Source organism: Phyllostomus discolor, chromosome 3, assembly GCF_004126475.2.
Source record: "Phyllostomus discolor isolate MPI-MPIP mPhyDis1 chromosome 3, mPhyDis1.pri.v3, whole genome shotgun sequence".
NCBI lineage: Eukaryota > Metazoa > Chordata > Mammalia > Chiroptera > Phyllostomidae > Phyllostomus > Phyllostomus discolor.
The window spans coordinates 139,830,147-139,853,231 of record NC_040905.2 but is presented as its reverse complement, the minus strand read 5'-3'; positions in this window follow the sequence as shown (position 1 = coordinate 139,853,231).

The window sequence follows — 23,085 nt, the reverse complement described above, 5'->3', positions numbered from 1 at the left end:
TGCCCACTGAGAAAGAGTTTCAGAAGCAATTCTGGGAAGGAGAGCTATTAACAGGGAAACCTTGGTTATTATTGCTAATGTGACTTCATGTGCACAAAAGGCCCATGTAGCCCTCAATAAATTTAGGCAGCGCTTTCTTTTTCTAGGTCCCTCTACCCTGCTGTTTATCATGTATACATACATACATATGCAAAAGGATATTTTTCTACTGTCTTATAGCTTTAATTCAGCACAGACTATTATTTTAGGCTAGGTGCCTTAAAAGTAGAGCCTGAGATAGGGATTCTTATGCCAGTGAATCACTAAGACAAAGCTCTCAGGAGAACACTGTGAGTGAGTGAAGGACAAGGACGGAGGTAAGTAAAGATGTCAGTCCAGCTCAGTGGTTTTCAAAATATGGTCCCCAGGTCTGCATCATCATCATTAAGTGAGAATATGTTAAAATGCAAATTCTCAGCCACAGATCTACTGAACTGGAAACTCTGGGGGTGGGCTCCAGTAATCTGTTTTTTAACAAGCTCTTTGGTTGATTTTGATACACTAAAATTTGAGAATCACAAGTCCAACTGAAGTCTAACCTCAGTCTGATCATGCTGAGAACTCTGTAGTATGGATGGAATAACAGCCTTGTTCGTCTTAGAGGCCACAGAGACAATGTTAACACTCTCTGTGAGTTGGGTTTGACTGCAGACCTCTCCTAGGGAGAGAGAGAGCCATACTTTCCAGGCATTTCTTGGAGAGGTGAATATTATGGACCATTATCAAGGGAAGGGTGCAGCTGTGGGTTTCGTCAGCTGACATTCACAGCAACTGGAGATGGATGTAGAGAACATCTAACTGAGGCACTGACAGCATCTAGCTCAACTGTTATGTTCTGCCAAACGGGTTTTTATGTAGAAAGAGGAGGTTTTGTTACTCTGAGATTCACAGACTAGGGGAACTTTCAAGGCATCAATGAGTTCTAATTTTGTTTTCCTTCATTTCCTTACTCCATCCTCTTTTTCTAATCAGCATTCAGATTCCAGAGTCACAGTGAATATTTCTTAATCTAGAGCACCACAAAGAAAGAAAATGGCATAAAAACTAACTAGAAAAGTAGGCATTCTTCATTTCTTTAAACATCCTGTTTGGTTAATATGTAAGTGCCACCTGAGTGTTAAGGGAAGAAAATTCCCTATTATAGTGTCTAGGGAGAGGGCAGAGAAGAGAAAATGGAAAGGGACAATGGCAGTTTGCTGCAATCTGGAGAAACCTTTTGAATGATTATACTGGTGAAATAAGACCTGTCATGAATTGGCTGGTCTGAAAAGAGAAGACTGGTGGCCTAAAGAAGACATGAATCTAGCACAAGGTTCAAAGTGGGAGGTACCGTGACAGAAGCCACAGCAATGAGAGACACATATGCCTTGACGTCATGTTTCATCCTGTTGCTGGGCCTCTTCTTGCTGGCTTCTCCTGTTGCTGGTAGAAATTGGACCCTTCCACCAGATTTCAAGGAAAAAATTCTAAGGATCCCCCTATGGGAAATTATGCTGTGGTGAGTTTTATTCAGGAAGGTTGGCCCTGAATAAAACTCCTGGGAGGTTTCCAACCTCCCATCTCCACCCATCCTGCCACAGAAAAAGTCCAACCGTGTTATCAGAAAGACCAAAACAAAGGCAGGTGTCCAGAGTTTCTGTTTCATATTAAAGCTTAGTCCTTTGGAGTTCTCGGTGTGCTGCATGCACCAATAGCTGCTAGGTCCACATGGCTGTATGTTGCCAAGTGAGAGAGTGTATGAATGAGCAGGGCAAACACAGATCACCCATAAAAGAGAGAGAGAGAGAGAGAGAGAGAGAGAGAGAGAGAGAGAGAGAGAGAGAGAGAATATGCTTCCTTGTTCCCCTGGGATTATAACTAGGAGCTTTTTCAAAATAGCAATAAATTTTCCAAGCTTTTGTTTCTTATTTGTCCACCTCCTGACCAGTGATCTTTTTCCCAGGTTACACTGACAGGCCTCTATGGTCCAGCACTCCCCCTGTGCCATTTTAACTTCTATTGCACATGTCCTTACACCCCCCTACTCTATCCTACTCTTTCTCCCAGTGATCTGCAAGGAATAGACCAGTGATTCCCAGGGCAGGCATGGGTTTGGGGGGTGAAGCTGTAGCTTCTTGGTTAAACAGTCTTAGTGTCCAATACCCTTTGCTCTCTTTCCATTATTAATGTCCAGCTAACTACAGTAACACTTCCTCTGCTTAGGCTCATTCTTGAGGCCTACAGCATGATAACTGCAAAAGGGTGGTTAAAATGTAGACAGCAGTCATCTTTTACCTGGCCTTGCAGCTGCTATGTTAATATGAGCTTTGCAGCTCACATCCTAATGGAAACCTCTTCTGAGAAAAGCATATATCTTTGCAGAAACACATATTTTGGCCATGGATTATTTTTAACTTTGCACTTTGATATTTATTAACCTTGATTGTCTATCGAATTTTTAGGCTTTTTGAAGGTCTCCAACATGTATACCATATTTATATTTCTTTGAGAATCTATCACAGTGTTGGAAAAAATAGTTTATATTCTAAAAGAAACTTCTAAATTGATTTCTTTGATTTTGTCAGGAGTTTTTCACTTCTCTGCTTAAAAAATAACCACACTGAAGTAACATGTAATTATAAATCAACTCCAACTGGCACAAACAGTAAAAATCTGAATACTGCCTGCTATTCGCTAAGCACACACAAAAGCAGTGTTTTAACACTTATGTGAGTCTTTGGGTCTTTTGTCTCTGGCACCATCCTTATGTTTTAACACAATGCACTTTTCTCTATGTTTGCCACTAGTGCTCTATTGTGCAATTCTTAGGAAATTCATGGACCATACATAAATTTTTATTCTAGAAATTTGCTTTTGACAATGGTTTGGTTCAGGTAACATAAACATAAACATAAACATAAACATAAGCATACTAAAAATTATTATCTGACCTATTCAAAAAATAAGAGCATGTACCTAACACCACTAAACTGTGCTGAAAATTTGCTTCATAGAAAGCCTGGCAATGGGAAGCATCAAGAGGTCTACTAGCCACATGAAGATCTGAGTCATCTCAAGCCTTGTCAGGCAGAGCTGATAAATGGCTTTTCATGTTCAGGAGGAAGAGGCTGGAGGGGAGTGCTGGTTTCAGACAATTGAAATGCAATGACCATCACAAATCATCAAAGACCAGTGCTGTCACTTTGTTAGCACTGAGATTGAGGAGGCCACGTTTTCATATGCTGCCCTGAGACACAACTATTTAAACAAAAAACACTACTTTTTATCTTGAAGTCTTTCCATTGCTTTAAAGAAAAATAAATAAATATATATGTGTGTGTTTGTACATATATGTGTGTGTGTGTATATATATGTATATTTTAAAATACACCCTCAAGTCTGCAGTGTTTTCACACTGTCAATTCTTCACTTTATTGCAAAGAGCAAACAAAACTAACTGTTCTGACATAGCAAAAAGAAATATGTTCTCTTCACTGAAAAGTACATCAATTCAAAAGCAGACAAGGGAATCATCCAGCTAGCAAATAAAGTGGGATGTTCAAGAAAGAAATATATTATAAAGTGTATTTTATTGTATTACAAAGTGTATTACCTCCTATGTGGGCTGGAGCCAGCTTGAAATTGAGAACTATCTCTAGGATTGTTGTAAATTTCTATATAATAGCATGTATTAATAACCACAGTACTAAATTTACACTTTAATAATTTGATTTTTTAAAATTAATTTGTTGGTTTGGACTTGATTACTAATTCCTTGCTTCATCTGGTGAATGCTCCAATGAATTTAATCATAGTAATTAATATTTTGCATCATGCCTACAATTCCTTTCAATGATACTTCTACTCTTTAGCTTGTGCTCATTCCCCTCATAATAAATTTTATACTTAGAAGTTTTAACATTTACTTTCAGGGCCCTTGAAGACCATTGCATTACTTCAAATCCTATGAAAATGAGGTTTATTAGTTTATTTAAATATCTTAGAAGCCCTTCTTTTCAAGCTAATACTTATGCTCTAAAATGAGTGGAAAAGATTATTATTACCATTGCTACTATTACTATTTACATTAGATGAAATGGGCTGAATTTCTTCACAAGACTATTTTAGTTTGTATTCCCTTGGCATTTCATCATGTAAACACTAGGATCTCAAAATTATAACCATCCAGACAAATGCAAACTTTTTATTTTCTTAGCAAATGTTAGAAAAGGCAGAGAGGTTATTTGAATTTGTATTTGAATCAAGGGCAGAAAACTTCAGCAAAAATAGCTGGTTTTAAGGACTTTGACTCTCTGCTGTCTATGTCATTATTTCTAACAGCAGTTCATTAGAAAAAAAGACATACTACTAGAAGGAGGAAAGATAGGAGAGTGGCATCCAGGTACAACCTGGATTCTCCCATGCAGCTTCTCTGAATCCTGGATGACGCTAGAAGGAAGTTCTGAGTTTGAAGAGGACACATTTCCAGAAGTGGCAACAGCTCCAGCTTTCTTTGCAGACACCCTGTGTTACTGAGTTGGAGCTGGTGAGAGACAGACGTGGGTTTCAGTGTATCATCACAGGTTCTTCTCTGTCCTCATTCTCCTCCCTGCCTCCTGTCCCTCCTTGCTTCCTGAGAGATGGCTCTGCTGACCTTTGCTGATTTCAGGCCCAAAATCAGACACAGAGAAAATAAGATTCTGTAGAATTTTTCACCAATTCCTACATTGTGTAAAGTCCAATCTCAATAAATTGTGTATTTGACACTATTCTAATAGTTGTGCTTCCTTGATTACATCTTAACTGGTACAGAAATCAGTGGGAAAATAGTTTTAGGGAAAAGAAGATTTAAGGATAAATTATGTGAATTAATTCTGGGTAATCTGGAACTGTTTTCTGGATCTGATTAGATTCAAAGACATCAGTGACCCCATTGCCACTGGTAAAGGGGGTACAGAGAATTTTGGGCATGCAGTGACAAAAACTTACTTAAATTGCAACCTATAGAGGCCTTTAATTAAGTGGCTATAAAAGGAAAGTTTTTGGGTGACCAAGTATTTCCCCTATAGACCATATTAATTAAAAAAAAGAAAATAAATGATTATATTGGTTGGTTACTACTAAATGTGCTAAAACACTTGGGGGTAATAAAATGGTTAGCCCAAGGCTCTCAATTACCAGCACAAAACACAGGTAAAGGTGCAGAAATATCCTATAACAGCTTGAAAAACAAACAAACAAAAAGCTTTTATCACTTGTAGCTCAGGAGCAAAATTTGAAATAAAAAACAAAATCAAAGTCTGTGGGTAAATGGACTTGATTCAAACAAATTAAATCCCCTACTTTCTCTTACTTTACAATTAAATATTGACTGGAAAGGAGTTTTGCCTTTCCAGGCAAATGGAAATGGTGGAGCTATGAGGCTAATCTGAAAGTAGAGATCTTAAACACCTATTTTTGGACTAAGTACCCTTTGCCAGTAGAAGGAGCCCTTTCTCCTCATCTAAAGAGGAAGTTTCCTCTTTCCTGAAGAACCTTTTATGATTTTGCAGAGGATTGCTTAACCTCCTTATGACCTACCCTGACCATATTTCACTGTTTCTAGAATTACAACCAGACTCAAGGCATGTAAGAGTCCTCTAATTGAATTGCAGGTCAAAATTCTTTATAGTAGTGAACAAAATTATGATATCCCCTCTAGTTAATTATTCTCCTTTTGGGAAACAATTTCTGAAGTGCTATTGGGACCTGCACAAATTGAGTGGTCTCCATAGACCATTATGTAATGACATGATGTGAGTTGCCCTACATGGAGTAGATATTTTCTCATGCACCAAGTAAGGAGTTAAGCATGAACATAAGCACTCCATATCCCACAGATATGATATGAGCTCAGGAAGGTCAAAAGTCATAAGTAAGTTAAATGAGCAAGTGCTGCAGATGTCTGTGCCCCCTATCCTGGCTATGCTGCTTTGTTGCTCTCAACTTGCTCATCTAGCTTCACAGGAAGTACTTTATGACCAGTTACTGAGGAAGAAAACAATGGGGATTGGTTTACAGATGGGCTCATGACACCTTGGAATCACCCAAAAGTGGCCGGCAGCAGCATCATAAGCCAACTTATCGGTGATCCCGAAGAAGGGTGAAGTACAGGGAAGTTCTCACAATGAGCAGAATTCCACGCAGAACATTTGGTTGCTCATTTTTCCCTGAAGGAAAAGTAACCATAATTGTAAATCTACATTAATGGTTTTGATGCACAAACAAGGACTTGAAAAAGAACATAACTAGAAATTTAATGATAACAAGTTATAGGACAGAAGTACATGGAAAGACCTTTCTAGCCCTGGCTGATGTGACTCAGTGGGTTGAGTGCTGGCCGGAGAACCAAAGAGTTGCTGATTCAACTCCCAGTCAGGGCACATGCCTGGGTTGTAGGCCAGTTCCCCAGTAGGGGGCACACGAGAGTCAACCACACATTGATGTTTCTCTCCCTCTCTTTCTCCCTCCCTTCCCCTCTGTCTAAAAATGAATAAAATCTTTAAAAAAAGAAAGGCCTCTCTAAACAGACAAAAAAGTGAAGTATATGTATTCTATATATTCTTCATCAAAAAGCATTCTAGCAGAAGTCTTAATCTGATATACAAGATGATCAACAGTGTAGGTATCAGCCAGCCTCTCTACCCAGTCATCTCATCCTTTCCTAGTGGTCTCCTTGAACAAAGTCATGGTGGTCAGCATGGAGGTCATGCATGAACTAAGCAACACAGGCTTCCTTTCTGAAGGCAATGTGACTACAATCACTGCAAAGGGTCAAATCTTCCAGAGCAGATCCTAAGATTGAATTCCTAAGAAAGCATCATTTGTTGGTGTTATCACCCATCTGCTTGGGGAAAAGCTGATTATATTGGACTACTTTCATCAAGGAAAGGCAAAGGATGTTTTTCTCATTGGAATAAGCACATACTCTGAGTTTTGAATTTACCTTTTTTGTCTACAATATTTTGTCAAAATCAACCTTAGTGTACTTGCAGATTGCCTCATTCACCATTATGGTATTCCACAAAGCATTGTTTCTGACCAAAGAGCCCATTTCACTGCAAACTAAATGTGACAACATGCTCATGCTCGTGCAAATCACCAATCTTCACATGTTCTTCATTGTCTTGAAGCAGATACCTTGAATATGCATTTGCAGTCTAGCTAATGACACCCTGAGGAAATGGGTACTATACTACAGCATGTTGTATATGCTCTAAATTTGTGACCACTATATATTCCTTTCATAGCCAGAAATTATATGATATATATGGCAGTGGTTCCATTCACTATTACCTTGAGTTATCCATTAATAAATTCTCATTTCCTTTCCCTGAAATTTTGTCTTCATGCATCCTGCAGGAGTATTTTCACAGCTTCATGTCAATGAACAAAAGGCAAAGGAAACGCTTGCTATTTTGGCTGACTTATCTATGATGTCAAGGTGAAACTGAGTTGCTATTTAAAATGGGAGAAAGGAGGAATGTGGAATGTTTGGAATGCAGGAGGTTCTCTGTTGTTTTTCCATTATTACCATGTGTTGTGTAGTGAATGTTAATGGAAAGCCACAGCAACCTAATACAGGAAGGACTGCTGTTGACCTAGACCCAAAATGTGTTTCTATGGACACTTGATCTTCCTCCAAAGAAATGACATACATATATATATGTATGACCAATATATATACATATATTGTTAACATAATATATATATATATAAACAATGGTTAACTTGATCACATTATTTATACCAAAAGTGATGTGTGTGCTTAGCTAGGAGAAGAGTAGACAACAACCCCCAAAGTTTTTAAAAATGACATAAGGGATTTAATTTCTTATTTTAGAGAGTCATATTTTTAGTTATATAATGAATGTTAGCATCAAACTAGGCAGAAGGAAGATTTTATTAATGTATTTATTTGGAAGTTTCAAAATAGATGAAAGATGCTTGCCTGGATGTCAATTTGACAAGGATAGACTCTAGTTGTTTTAAACTGTGTCAGCCCAGCTAACCCAAACTTTTCCCCAAATCCTCTTTTCTTTACGGTCTCAGGTTAGAGTTGGCCAAACAAAAAAAAAATTGCATAACTTTAAAAGAAGTGGAGCATTAATTATTGCATACTGAATATCAACGTAGGACACTAGGCACCACTGCAGTTTGTACAAGTTGTCAGTGAATTACTTACTCAGTGTTCTGATGTGGGCTGGCAGGTCAACCTCTATTTCTACAAGATCTCTTTCAGAATCTCTTAATTCTGGGTCACATACCTGTGCAGCTCCATGGTGAGGTCTTCTGCTTTTTCTACAGGTCATCCATACACTTGAGATTGGAGGTAGTTTTAGTTTATCCTTATGGGTAGCAGTTAATTATTACTTTCTGCTGCCTCATGCCCATCATTTTTTCCCCTGACTTCTCATAACCTACAGGAACTTCAAATCTGTCACCATATGTAGAAGCAAGCACATTCCATGAATGGTAGAAGGTCTATTTCCTCTAATTCCCTTATTTCATATCACTCATGGTGGTTCTGCTTCTTTGATAGATTCCTAACTGAAACAGTCTACAAAATATGATTTTTAATGAAGAATAGAAAAGAACCTTCCAAATAGTTATTGCTAATCTATTTCATGTGGTCATAACCTGCTGGGAGTTGACCAGTTACTGAACTTTCTCAATTTCTGATATGTAGAAGTACAAATTCAAAGTGCCATACCAGCTGACAGAGCTGTTGATAAAGTGAATACTCTAGACTATAGGAGAATTACAAAGTCAGAGACTTTTGTAGCTTCATTGAGAAAGCAACTGCTGACTTAGTACGTCAACAGATCCAGGATACCTCTGGCAAAGAGCATATGCTTTCACATCTGCTGTTTTCTGACATACAGTTGGTTAAAAATATCCTGCTCTGGAAAGATGCAGTGAGGAGGTGACTATGTTGTTCCTGTTTGACTGCTGTACCCAAATAAATTGTTTTTTATTTTAAGAGCCTAAGAATTGAACACATACTTTGAACAGTTTGTGGGTTGATTTAGAGAATTATTTCTGGAGGAGAAACAGTGGGGCTCATCTAGTGAATGAAACAAAAGCCTGAGGGTGTATGTTTAGACAGGAAAACTTTGGTCTAAATCAAAATCACAGAGAAGGTCCAATATTCACCAGGACACAAAAATTAATGCATGAGCCTTCGTATATTATTTGTGTCTCTATATTTTGTTGTGGTGGTAGGGAAGAATAATATCATGAACATCTTTTGTGGGCTTGTTAAAATATTCTTAAGGGAACTTTTAATATATTTTTATATTTTATTTATTTATTTTTAGAGGGAAGGGAAGGGAGGTAGAAAGAAAAGCAAGAGAAACATCCATTGTTTACCTCTTCCAAGTCCCCAACTAGGGACCTGGCATGCAACCTAGGCATGTTCCCTGATTGGGAGTCAAGCTGGTGACCTTTGGTTTGCAGGCTGGCACTCAATCCATTGAGCCAAACCAGTCAGGGCAAGGGTACTATATAGTACGTTAAATTGCTTTGAAATTTAAGACCTTCATGTTTAGAAACCGTAACCCATATCTTTAGCTATGTAAATATATTTTCGTTCTGGAACATATACATTTCAGAAAATATATATTTACTTCTATAAACAAATACCTATATATTTTATATGTATGTGTGTTTTGTATGTATATGTACATTTATGCATATATGTAATATTTGTATGTTATATATTATAGAATATTATACACATATATAATTTATGCAATATAAAATACATAATTATAAAATATATAATTATATTTATTATATAACCATAAAATACAAATATTACATAATATTTGTATTTTACCAAAGACAAGATGCATGGGGAGAAAGACAAAAAGGAGCAGGGAAGAAAAAAAAAAAGAAAGGAAGGAAAGAAGGGAGGGAGAGAGGGAAAGAGGGAGGGAGGAAAGAAAAAAAAGAAAGAAAGAAACCTATAATGCTTCATTATACCTATAATTAATCAAAGAAATACGGGTTTTAGTGTCCTCCATTTAGCACTTGTATTTTATCTCTTTTTTTGAAAGTTTCCTATTTAATGCAGGAAGGGAGAAGAAACAGCTATCCATGCCCCTTTCTTGTATAACCACACACATTTATATTTCTGGAGTTCCTTGCTTACAGTAGAACTCTGATACAGGAAGGTGACATTTCATCTGGGTCTCAATGCATTGTCCTAGAAGGAGAAAACTGATGTATGTTGAACTGAAACATGTGTTTTCCGTCAGTAAATAATTATCTGCTCTGTTTCAGAAACTGTTTATAAGCAGAGTTATATACCTAAAACTCAACAAGGCCTTAAGAAATAAAATACAATATGTGAACTGTAGGAGACCATTCTGCGTGGCATGGGCCCAGGTCCAACTCAGAGATGCACAGGACCCATGCCCACGGATAGGTTCTCCCATGGGGAATCGGACCTGCAATGTGCCTATGCTGCTTTGAGTCTTGCTCTTGCTAAAAACTCCCTCACCCTGAACTGAGAACATTTACTGCAAAGTAACTTCCTAAAATCCATGCTAAACTTTCCAAGGATAAGTGTAACTGGTTCAACCACTTTTGCCTTTTCATTCGCAAATATCCCTCTTTTGTGATGTGATTAGTAGCATTGGTTCATTTGTTTTCTGTAAGAGGTAACCACCTAAAGCAAACCTGTGCATAGTAAATGAGGACCATTATGTAATGTGCTGAGAAACCCAAATAAAGGCGGGTCATTGCAAAGGCCAAGGCTTTTGCTCCCCTTGAGAGAAAAGCCATGCTGTCCCTTCTCCTCTACTGGACTCGGTAGTACCCGTGAATATCTCATTTCATCCATAATGATGTGGACACTGTGGGCCAGTGTCTGCATCAGTGAACCACTTTCCTACAGTAGTACACATATAAGAAAATATTGTTTTTATTAAAACTAGGAGAAATTTATTAGCAATTCTTAGTCTTGAGTTTCTTTGGACTAGTTATTCTTTATAAAAACCTTGGGGACTGTATGTCTATTGGAGTAAATAAGCTATTTTCTAGTCTTGTCCTAGAAAATAATTTTAAGACCCAATGTAAGATAAAGAGCTCTGTGATACTTTCCCTACACTAACCTTTCCACAGTTAGGAATCAGAAATATTAGATACAAGTAGAATTTGACCAAGCACATGATGACAAAGTTTCCTTAAAAGAATTCAGATTGAGAATGCTATAGACAAAAAAAAAATAGCATTCAGTAAACAATTCTTAAGTATTAAACCTCTCTCTCCATTAATGCAATTTGTTTGCCACATTAACATGAATTAGGTCATTTAATAGAAATCCCCTTATACAGTGTGATTTTTCATAGATTTAAAAAGTTAATTGCAAAAAAGCAAACAAAATATAACCAGAGACACTGAAATTAAGACCAGTCTAACAGTAGCCAGAGAGAAGCGGGGAGGGGACAGTGGGGAGAAGGGTTTACAGGAACTACTATAAAGGACACACGGACAAAACCAAGGGAGAGGGTGGAAGCAAGGAAAGGAAGTGGGTTTGGCTGGAGTGGGGGTTAGTGGTGGGGAGAAAATACAGACAACTCTAATTGAACAATGATATAGTAATTTAAACAATAAAAAGTTAATTGCAATAATTATGATAGTGATGTACTTACAATTCTAAAAAAAAATTGACAATTTTCTTCAATTGAATGTACTTCTGTTTCACCCATCCACACCAGCCCTCCACACTAAGCCTATGGAATGAGAAGCATTTGTAGCTAACTAGTTCTTATAATTGAAAATCGAAATAGAGGTTACAATGTGGAACTGTGAAACATGTATGTGTTATTGTACTTATTTTTTTATTTCAAATATTGTATTGTTATGCTATTACTATTGTTCCAATTTCCCTCTTTAACCCTTCCACCTAGCCTCACCCCACTCCCAGAGTCAATCTCCACAACATTATCCATGCCCATGGGTCATTCATGCAGGTTCTTCAACTAACCTCTTCACGTTTTGTGAAGCAATCCACAACCTTCTTTACCCCACTTAAAGCTGTCATTTTATGTATGGTGCCAGGTGCAGTGTTGGCTTATGGCTACTTGATATTGCTGTAAAAACCTAATATTACAAGTTCCTTACATTGTTACTGACTCAATTCCCTATGCTGCTATCTATTAATGGAGCTTTGTGCACATCCTTTTGGGTTGTGTTGATGAACAAATTGATAGCCAAGTAGTGTTTTGGGGCCCAGTTACTGACTACATATTTCCTCTGCAATAAACATGCTGTTGTATAACACATTTTGAATTGTTCCAACTAATTTGTTGAAATAATTTAAATTAATTAGAAATTATGGGGCTAAGGATATCCAAAATGTATATTTTGAGTCAAAACAGTAGTTTCCTTCTAATTGTAGATACTCCTCATCAATCTGTCAGTGTTTATGAAAGTTTAGACTGTACAACACAGCATTTTTGTTCTTGACAGTGTGATACCACAGAGAGATCATTCTTTCCTCATTGTTCAGCTCAGTCATCATAGTCTTAATTGCCATTTATATTATTTCATTTTCTATTTTTCCAGTTCCCTTGGATTATTAGTGTCTTTGTAAATGGTTTCTTAAGAGCTCATTTATGACTAAAATGTTAACCATATCTCATGCATTACAAATAAAATATGTTTTTGTTATTTTACTGTGCTGTGTTTTTTGTTGTTGTTGTTGTTTTGGTTGTAAAGAAGTTGTGTATTGAAATATAATCACTCTTTTTTAAAGCTATATTCTATTCCATGTTTCTGTGCCTCTGATTCTATTTTGTTCATTAGTTTATTTTGTTCATTAGATCCCACTTATAAGTGAAATAATATGGTATTTGCCTTTCATTGCCTAGCTCCTTTCACTTAGCATAATAGTGTCTAGGTCCATCCATGCTGTTTCAAAAGATAAGAATTTCTTCTTTTTCACTGCTGCATAGTAGTTCATTGTTCAAATGTACCACAGTATTATATCCACTTATCTATTGATGGGTATGTGGGCTGTTTCCAGATCTGGGCTACTGTAAATAATGTTGCAATGAATATAGGGATGCATATGTTCTTTTCAAATCAGTGTTTTGGATTCTTAAAATATAATCCCAAGAGTGGGATTGCTGGATCAAAAGGAAGTTCCATTTTTAAATTTTGAGGAAACTCCATACTATTTTCTAGAGTGGTTGTACCAGTCTATATTTCTACCAACAGTGCACTATGGTTCCCTTTTCTCTACATCCTTGCCAGCACTTGTTTGTTGATTCTGTTTTGGCAAGTGTGAGGTGGTATCTCATTGTGGTTTTAATTTGCATCTCTCTGATGGCTAGTGATGGTGAGCATTTTTTCATATGTCTATAGGCTATCTGTATTTCCTCCTTGGAGAAGTGTCTATTCAGGGCCTTTTCTCATTGTTTTTTTGATTGGATTGTTTGTCTTCCTGCTGTTGAATTGTATGAGTTCTTTATATATTTTGGAGAATAAATCCTTGTCCAATGTATCATTGGCAAATATGTTCCCCCATACAGTGGATTCTCTGTACATTTTGATGACGATTTACTTAGCTATGCAAAAGCTTTTTAATTTGATGTAGTCCCAATTGTTTATTTTTCCCTTTGTTCCCCTCACCCTTGGATATATATCAGCAAAAATGTTGCTACATGAGATATCTGAAATTTTACTGCCTACTTTTTCCTCTAGGATTTTTATGGTATCACAACTTATAATTAAGTCTTTTATCCATTTTTAGTTTATTTTTTAAAGATTTTATTTATTTATTTTTAGAGAGGGAAGGGAGGGAGAGAGACAGACAGACAGACAGACAGACACAGACATCAATGTGCGGTTGCTGGGGGTTATGGCCTGCAATCCAGGAATCGAACCTGGGACACTTTGGTTCCCAGCCCACGCTCAATCCACTGAGCTACGCCAGCCAGGGCTTTTTTTTTTAAATATATATTTCTTTTTTTATATAATTTTTTTTAAGATTTTATTTATTTATTTATTTTAGAGAGGGAAGGGAGGGAGAGAGAGAGCGGGAGAGAGAGAGAAACATCAATGTGCGGTTGCTGGGGGTTATGGCCTACAACCCAGGAATGTACCCTGGCTGGGAATCGAACCTGCCACACTTTGGTTCCCAGCCTGCGCTCAATCCGCTGAGCTATGCCAGCCAGGGCCCATTTTGAGTTTATTTTAGTATTTGGAGTAAATTGGTGGCCTCATTTCTTTTTTCTTTTCGCAAGTACTAGTCCAGTCTCTCAGCACCATTTATTGAAAAGAATGTCTTTACTCCATTTTATCCTCTTGCCTTTGTTATCAAATATTAATTGATCATAAAGGCATAGGTTTATTTCTGGATTCTCTATTCTGTTCCATTGATCAATGTGTCTGTTCCTATGACAGTACCAGACTGTTTTGATTACTGTGGTCTTGTAGTATTAGTTTGATATCAGGTATTGTGATCCCTCCAGCTTTGTTTTTCTTCCATAAGATTGCTGAGGCTATTCATTTGTTTTTAATTTTTATATAAATTTTAGGAAATATTTGTTCTAGATCTCTAAAATATGCCATTGGTGTTTTACAGAAATTACATTGAATCTATAGGCCACTTTTAGTATGGACATTTTAATGACGTTAATTCTTCCAATCCATGGACATGATATATGCTCATACTTATTTGTATCTTCCTCAATTTCTTTCTTAAGTGCCCTACAGTTTTTAGAGTACAAATTTTCTACTTCCTCAGTAAAATTTATTTCTAAGTACCTCATTTTTTTGTTGCTGTTACAATAGTAATGCCATGGTTTTCTTAGTTTCTTTTTATGATAGTTCACTATTTGGGCATTTAAATGTCATGGATTTCTGATTATTGATTTTTGTATCCTGCTACTTTGCCAAATTCATTTATTTGGTCTAGTAGTTTATTTATTGAGCCTATAGGGTTTTTTATGTACAATATCATGTCATATGCAAATAATGACAGCTTTACATTTTCCTTTCCAATTTAGATGCCTTTTACTTCCTGTCTAATTGTTGTGTCTAGGACTTCTGGTACTATTGAATAAGAGTGGCCCTGGCTGGCGTAGCTCAGTGGATTGAGCATGGGCTGGGAACCAGGCATCGCAGGTTCGATTTCCGGTCAGGGCACATGCCTGGGTTGCAGGCCATGGCCCCCAGCAACTGCACATTGATGTCTGTCTGTCTGTCTGTCTCTCTCCCCTTCTCTCTCCCTTCCCTCTCTAAAAATAAATAAATAAAACCTTAAAAAAAAACTTTAAAAAAATTTAAAAAAAAAGAATAAGAGTGGTGAAAGTGGACATCCCTCTCTTTTTCCTGATCTTAAGGTAAATGTTTTTAGTTTTTGTTCATTGAATGTGATGTTCATTATAGGTTTTTCATATATGGTCTTATTATTTTGAGGTACTGTACCACTATTCCCATTTTGCTGAAAGTTTTTAATCATAAAGGGTGCTGGATTTTATCAAATGATTTTCTTCATCTATTGAAATAATCATGTGAATTTTATCTTTCATTTTGTTTATGTGATATATTGCATTTATTGATTTGCTAATATTGTATGAACCTTGGATCCCCAGGATAAATCTCACTTGATCATGGTATATAATCTTTTTAATATATTTCTGGATCGGACTTCCAAATATTTTGTTGAGGATTTTAGCTCTGTTCTTCAGGGATATTGGCCTATAGTTTTCTTTCTTTATGGTGTCTGTACCTTCTTTTGGATTTAGGATAACACTGGCTTCGTATAAAGAGTTTGAAAGTCTTCCCTCTTGAAATATTTTGGAATAGTTTGAGAAGGATAGATGTTAGTTCTTTGAATGACGGGTAAAAATTGTTTAGGAAGCCATCTGACTCAGGGCTTTGGTTTGCTGGGAGTTTTCTGATTACCACTTCAATTTCATTAGTTCTTATTGGTTTATTCCCATTCTGCTTCTTCCTGACTCAGGTTGTAAGATTTTAAGTTTCCAGAAATTTATCAATTTTTTCCAGCTTGTCAAATTTCTTGGCAAATAGGTTTTCATGGTATTTTCTTACAATCCTTTCTATTTCTGTGGTATCAGTTGTTACTTCTCTTCTTTTAATTCTGATTTTATTAATTTGTGTTTTTTCTGATTTTATTAATCTTGTTTTTTTCTTAATGAGTCTGATTAAAAGTTCATCAATTTTGTTTATATTTTTAAATAATCAGTGTCTGGATTCATTGATATTTTAAATAGTTTAATTAGTCTCTAAGTCATATTTATGTTTTGATCTTGATTATTTCTTTCCTTCTACTTACTCTGGGCTTTGTTCATCGTTGTTTTTCTAGTTCTCTTAAGTGTAGGGTTAGATTGTTTATTTGTGAATTTTCTATTTCCTTGAGTCAGATCTGTAATGCTACAAACTTTCCTCTCAGGACTGCTTTCATTGTATCCCATAGGTTTTGGGTTATTGTGTTTTTATTTTCATTTGTTTCAAGGTATCTTTTCATTTTTATTTTATTTCATCAATGACCTATTCATTATTTGATAACATGCTATTTAACCCCCATGTACTTGAAAGCTTTCATTTTTTTATTAATGTTGATTTCTATTTTCATGTCATAGTGGCCTGAGAAAGTGCTTGATATGGTTCTGAATTTTTGACTTTGTTGAGACTTATTTTATGTCCTAGAAGTGCTCTATCTTTGGGAATGATCCATGTGCACTTGAGAAGAATGTGCATTCTGCTGCTTTTGGATTAAATGTTCTGTAAATATCAATTAAATCCATTCAATCTAGTTTGTCATTTCAGGTTGCTGTTTTCTTGTTATTTATTTATTTATTTGGTCTAAAAGATCTGTCCATTGTTGACAGCGGGATATTAAAATCCTCTCAACAACTGTATTGCTGTCAATATCTTCTTTAAAGTTCACCAAGATTTTCTTTATATATTTAGATGCTCCTATATTGGGTGCGTGTATATTTACAAGGGTTATATACTCTTGTTGGATTGATCCCTTTAGTATTACATAGTGACCTTTTTTGTCTCTTATTACGGACTTTGTTTTGAAGTTTATTTTATCAGATATAATTATTGCTACTCTAGCTTTTTTTAAAATTTCATTTTACATGGAATATTTTTTCAATCCTTTCACTTTCATATTGTGTAAATATTTTGTTCTGGGGTGGGTCTCCTTTATACAGCATACATATGAGTTATGTTTTCTTCTCCTTTCAGTTACCCTGTGTCTTTTGATTAGTTTATTTAATGCATTTACATTTAAGGTTATTATTGAGAGGTATGTATTTATTACTACTTTATTTTTTATATGTATGTTCCTCTCTATATATATTTCTTCTTCTTTTTTTTTATTTTAATCATTGTTCAAATACAGTTTTCTCCCTTTTACTCCCAATCCAGCCCCTCCTCCCACCCCTCCCCACTTCCCTCCCATTGCCACCCTCCCCTTAGTTTATGACCGTGTGTCCTTTAAGTTTGTTCCTGTGAACCCTTCCCACTGTCCCCTTAAATTCCCTCTACTCTCTTCTGTGGGCACTGTCAGCCTGGCCTCTATTTCAGTGTCTTTTGTTATATTTTGCTTGTTTCTTTGTTTTTGTTATGTAGGTTCCTGTTAAAGGTGAGATCATATGGTATTTGTCTTTCACTGCCTGGCTTGTTTTGCTTAGCATAATGTTTTCCAGCTCCATCCACGCTGTTGCAAAGGGTAGGAGCTCCTTCTTTCTTTCTGCTGCATAGAATTCCATTGTGTAAATGTACCATAGTTTTTTGATCCATTCATTTACTGATGGGCATCTTGGTTGCTTCCAGCATCTAGCTATTGTACATTGTGCTGCTATGAACATTGGGATGCATAGGTTCTTTTGAATTGGTGTTTTAGTATTCTTAGGATAGAGTCCCAGCAGTGGTATTGCAGGGTGAAAAGGCAGATCCGTTTTTAGTTTTCTGAGGAAGTTCCATACTGCTTTCCATGGTGGTTGTACCAGTCTGCAGTCCCACCAGCAGTGCATTAGGGACCCCTTTTCTCACAACCTCTCCAACACTTGTTGTTTGTTGCTTTGTTTATGATGGCCATTCTCTCTGGTGTGAAGTGGTATCTCATTGTGGTTTTAATTTGCATGTCTCTGATAGCTAGCGATATTGAACATCGTTTCATGTGTCTTTGGATTTTCTACTTATTCTTCTTCTTAAAGCAATCTCTTTAATATCTCTTGCAATAGTGGGTTGGTGTTAATGAACTCCTTTAGCCTTTTTTTTTGGTCTGATAAACACCTTTAATTTTAAATGATAGTCTTTTTGCTGGATAGAGTAGTCTTGATTGCAGATCCTTACTTTTCATTACTTGGGTGGATATTTTTTAACCTTGTCTTTCAATTCACTGAATTGATCCTCTGCTTCATCAAGGCTTCCTTTAAATCCTTCTAATGTATTTTTCATTTCAGATATTTCATTCTTCATTTTCAAACTGGTTTTTATTCATACTTTCTATGTCCTTTTTCATGCTGATATAGTTTGCCCCAAGTGTCTTGTAGTTATTGCTAAGTTCCTTGAGCATCTTTAGAATCATTACTTGATCCTCATAGCCTCTACTTTCCTCTGCCTGCTGGCTTGTTGTCAGTCTTAGTCAAGCCACTGACTTTGAACTCTATGTATGATAAATCACTTGTCTCAATTTTATTTATCTTTTCATCTTTTTTGCTCTGAGGATTCTTTCTTTTCTTTCATTTGGGGGTTGTTTCTTTGCCTCCCATTTTAGCTGACTGTTTTTGTTTGTTTCTATGTATTTGATATATCTACTTTGACTGCCTATCTCCCTGTGATGGCCTTATGTTGTAGGAGTCTTGTGGGACCCAGTGGTGTAGTTTCCCTGATTTTCTGAGCTGGACGCCTTAGGACATTTCAGATCTCCCCTGTGGTATTATATGGGCTATGTAGGCTCTCTTGTTGTATTTGGGTGTTGATTGTTCTTGGTTGTTGGTTGGTATGATCTCTCCTCCATCTGGCTGACTATGAGGATCAAGCCCCACCATGTCTTGTGTACTATTGCACAGGTACTGACAGAAAAAACAGTGCAAAAAACAGAACCACAGAAAGGAAAAAGAGATCGCCAACAACAAAGGCAAATCAATGAAAAAAATGGCAAAGAATAATAAAAGCAGAAAGACAAATAGAATAGTAAAAGAAAATAAAAGAATATGAGAAGACCAAAGGGAAGAAAAATGATTATGAGAGGAAAGAAGGAAAAGAAACAATGAGTAAGGAATAGAAAGAGGAAATTGCCAAAAAAGTACAAAGTAACAGAAAGAATGATGAAATAAGAAAAGGAAAGAAGGAGAAAATGGAGTAAGAAAAGGAAAGAGAGAAAAAAAGAAAAAAGTTGAAAAAATAATAAGCAGGCTATGCAAAGAAAAATAATGAAAATATTTAAAAAAAAAAAACAAAGTGGAATGTGTTTCAGCAGAGTTTAGTGCTTGCCTGCTGGGTTTTTCCTTCTGGATATGAGTCTGATGTGTTTGAATCTGATGTAAGCCAAAGTCAGATGCTGTCCACGTCTAGCCTTCAGCAGCCTATTCAAAACTACAAGCAACCTTAGTTTGTGGCCATGTCTTCCAGGTTTGGCCGTACCCAGGATAGGCCTCCTGCATTGCAAGGCCGGTTTTTATCAGCACAGGGCCCAGTGGTGGGTCAGCCTAAGACCAAAGGTACCACAGGATCTGCCTCTACTTTCCTCTGCCTGCTGGCTTGTTGTCAGTCTTACTCAAGCCACTGACTTGACTATTTCTGAGATGACTTCTGATGGAATTAGGAGGAAGGGAACCCTGGATCTCCTATGGGAGGTGCCATTCAGACTTCAGGGAGGATGGTAGGTATATTCCTCCATCCTTGCACCACATATGTGAGTCTGTCCTCAATTATTTCCCTGATTGTTTCCCTGAGCTCAGTAGGGCAAAACCTCTAGTAGGAAAAGAAAGTGTGCCCTTCAGAGCCAGAGTTAGGGTCTGATGGAAACCGTGTTTCTTTGGCTCTTCTATGAGGGGGAAGTGCTAGTCTGGTTCCCAGGAATGTGTATAGAATGGCTATGTTTTATAACCAGGCTCTGATACCCTGAGTCTTCCTCTGTTGCTATCTCCTCAGCAGGGATTAAGATAAAAAAATAAAATAAAAATAATGAGAAAGATGCAGAGTGGAACAAGCAGGGTTTAAGAGGGTGGGGTGAGCAGGATTCCAGAGGGTAGGATGATCAGTTTCCCACAGGGTGAGGTAACTGTTTTTCCCTTTGGAGGGACTTGCTTTTCTCAGAAAAAATGGCTGCTGTAGTATTCATTTATGTTTCAGCACTGAGAAGGCAGCAGCCTTTCCTCCAGGTCTGTCCCCAAGGCTTCCTACTCCAGACTCTCCTCAGGTGACTTTAGTCCTCATTGCTGTCACTTCACCTGAGCTCACTGTGAATTGCTGCTAATAAGAAACTTGTATTTTAACCCCTTAGAAAAGCAAAAATAGTAACTTTCTATCCAGCAGGCTTCAACTCTTCCCAGCAGACAAAAACTCTACCACCTTTCACCACTGGATGTTTCATGGGTGTCTGATCCTAACACTGATGCTCTGTGTTTGGGAGGTAGGTCCAGGGTCCAGGGTCCAGGCTTCACTCATCTCTGAGGGAAGCTCCCACAGCTGTGCCATAAGCTCAGCCTGCTGCAGTGGAAGCAATGCTGGTCCCTTTCATGACCTTGCCCTTTCTACCAGTCTGGAGGTAGTTTCTGCCTGTCCTTGGTTAAGAGTGTCATATTCAGGTAGTCTTTGGTTATTTATTTCAGGTAGCTGTTCTGCTTTTCATCTTTATTTCTAGTTTGGTTCCGGGTGTTAGTGTGAGACAGATCCTCCTACTCTGCCACCATCTTGACCCACCCCTATAATATTGTACTTAATTTCATGTGACATTATGTGTTTTTTTTTTTGTTTTAGCTTACTAAGGAATGCAAGTGGGTCAATACTGTCAAGTATTTAGAGCTGAATTATGAAATATCTGCTAAGGAATTTGTGTGACACAAGGGAAATCAGAATGTCTGGTTTCATCTATGTTCAGATTTCAGTTTCTCTATCAGCTTCCTGTATCCCATTAGGAAAGTTGATTAACTCTATGGTGTTGTACCATCTATAACATAGGAATAAAATATTTGATACTTATATTTCAATGACTTTGTGAAGCAAATCCATGTCATATTTGTGACATATCATTACATCTTATGGGAAGAAAGCAGTCTGAAGTGTGAGGTTTTATTACATCTTTTCTTTCAAGATCGAGTGGCACAAAAATTTCTCTAGTCTAAAACAATTAGAGTGGATCTTTACAAGCTTGCCATATTACCAAGATGTACTTCTAGATGTTTCATCTTCATGTTCCTACTAGAATTGGTAGCCTGTGGATTATATTAATTGACAGATACTTTTTTCTAGGGTAACATATGAAAAGTGATTTCCTTAAATAAAGTTTAAGACCATGATTTATCCCTGGAGTCACTTCAATAAAACTCTTTGCACTTCAGTGAGGAATATGAAAGACAATTTCCATTCTTTCTATTGGTGGGGACATAGTTCTTGGTACCTACCTAGAAAGACAAGAGAAAAATATGGTCATTTAATCTGTAAGAATAAAAGGGAAACCATACAGATACATATATGTATTATTTAAGGAATTTTTACTTTGTTTTTATATTAAATGTTTTACCATTAAAATGATGTGTGGGAAAACACAGGAGAAGGAAATTGCTTGCAGATTCCATGAAAAGGCTTACTGCATTTTTGAAGTGTGGCAGGGAATTGGAACCTTTTAAAAACAACCTCTTCCATTTCCATTTCTGATTACCAACTTGCCTCTGGCATTGGCATAAACAGAGCAATATGACTAATATTCATCTTGAAACAATAGCATCTGCAATCCCAGGACATTTAATTTTATGTCCTTTTTTCACCTAAACTATTTTGAAAGTTTGGCAAGAGATAAGCATAGAATTTGGACTGTCTTCTATCAGGAAAGTATTGTTATAAAATTTAACCATGCAATATTTACATAACTATCACTTTTAATATCAAGCTCTAAATTAAATAATTCAACTTGCAATTGAATATCGATAGTATGACCACATAAAACCCATCATTAGTGAGCTTTCTGTTGTTGCCAGGTAATTTAATGCGGGATATTTTCATATTCATGAAGAAGCACATGCTACCTGTTGCCTCAAAAGCAGATTCTTTAAAGTCAAATTAATGGTTTGGCTACTGTAATGTCTATGGTTATATGGATTAAAGAGTAACTGAGAGTCAAGAAATGCTCATTTAACATTTCTTGTATGCAGACTGTAGCTCTAATTGATACTGATTATAATAAAAATAGACACCGTCTTTTCCTTTAAGGAAAACTGCTCTTTATAGAGAGACTTACATAGTTATTATCTTATTAAATGATTTGGGTCTCACAGTAACTCATTGGCATGTATAATATTCTTATGACCAGTTTTCAGATGAACAAACTAATGTTTAGGAAGTTATATAAATTTGGAAAGTTTACAAATCCTGAAGTGGCAGTGCTGAGACTTTAAGCCAGACTGTTTGATACTAGGGTCTCCACGTCAGGTATGTCAATAATAGCATTGTGCACACAAGATTACAGGCTAATTGGTTAGTTCCCATATTGTTTCAAGTGTAGGACACTGAAGCAATTTCACCGATTGTGTGGTCCAACTGTTGTATTGATCAGATTAACTAGTGTAGTCAAATATCATTTTCTATACTTATGTACTAGACAAGATCTGGCAAATAACTGGGCTTCTCACCTCGTTTCAACCCTTCTTATGCACCCTCACTGCCTGAATCCTAGCAGTTGGGTGACATATTCCAGGCAAAAGCCAAAACCTCAATAAGCTATAGTCAGCATATCAGAAAGAGAGTTCTTTGGGGAAATCATTCTATATTTTGGAAAATCCACTGTGTTTTTTAAATATATTTTATTGATTA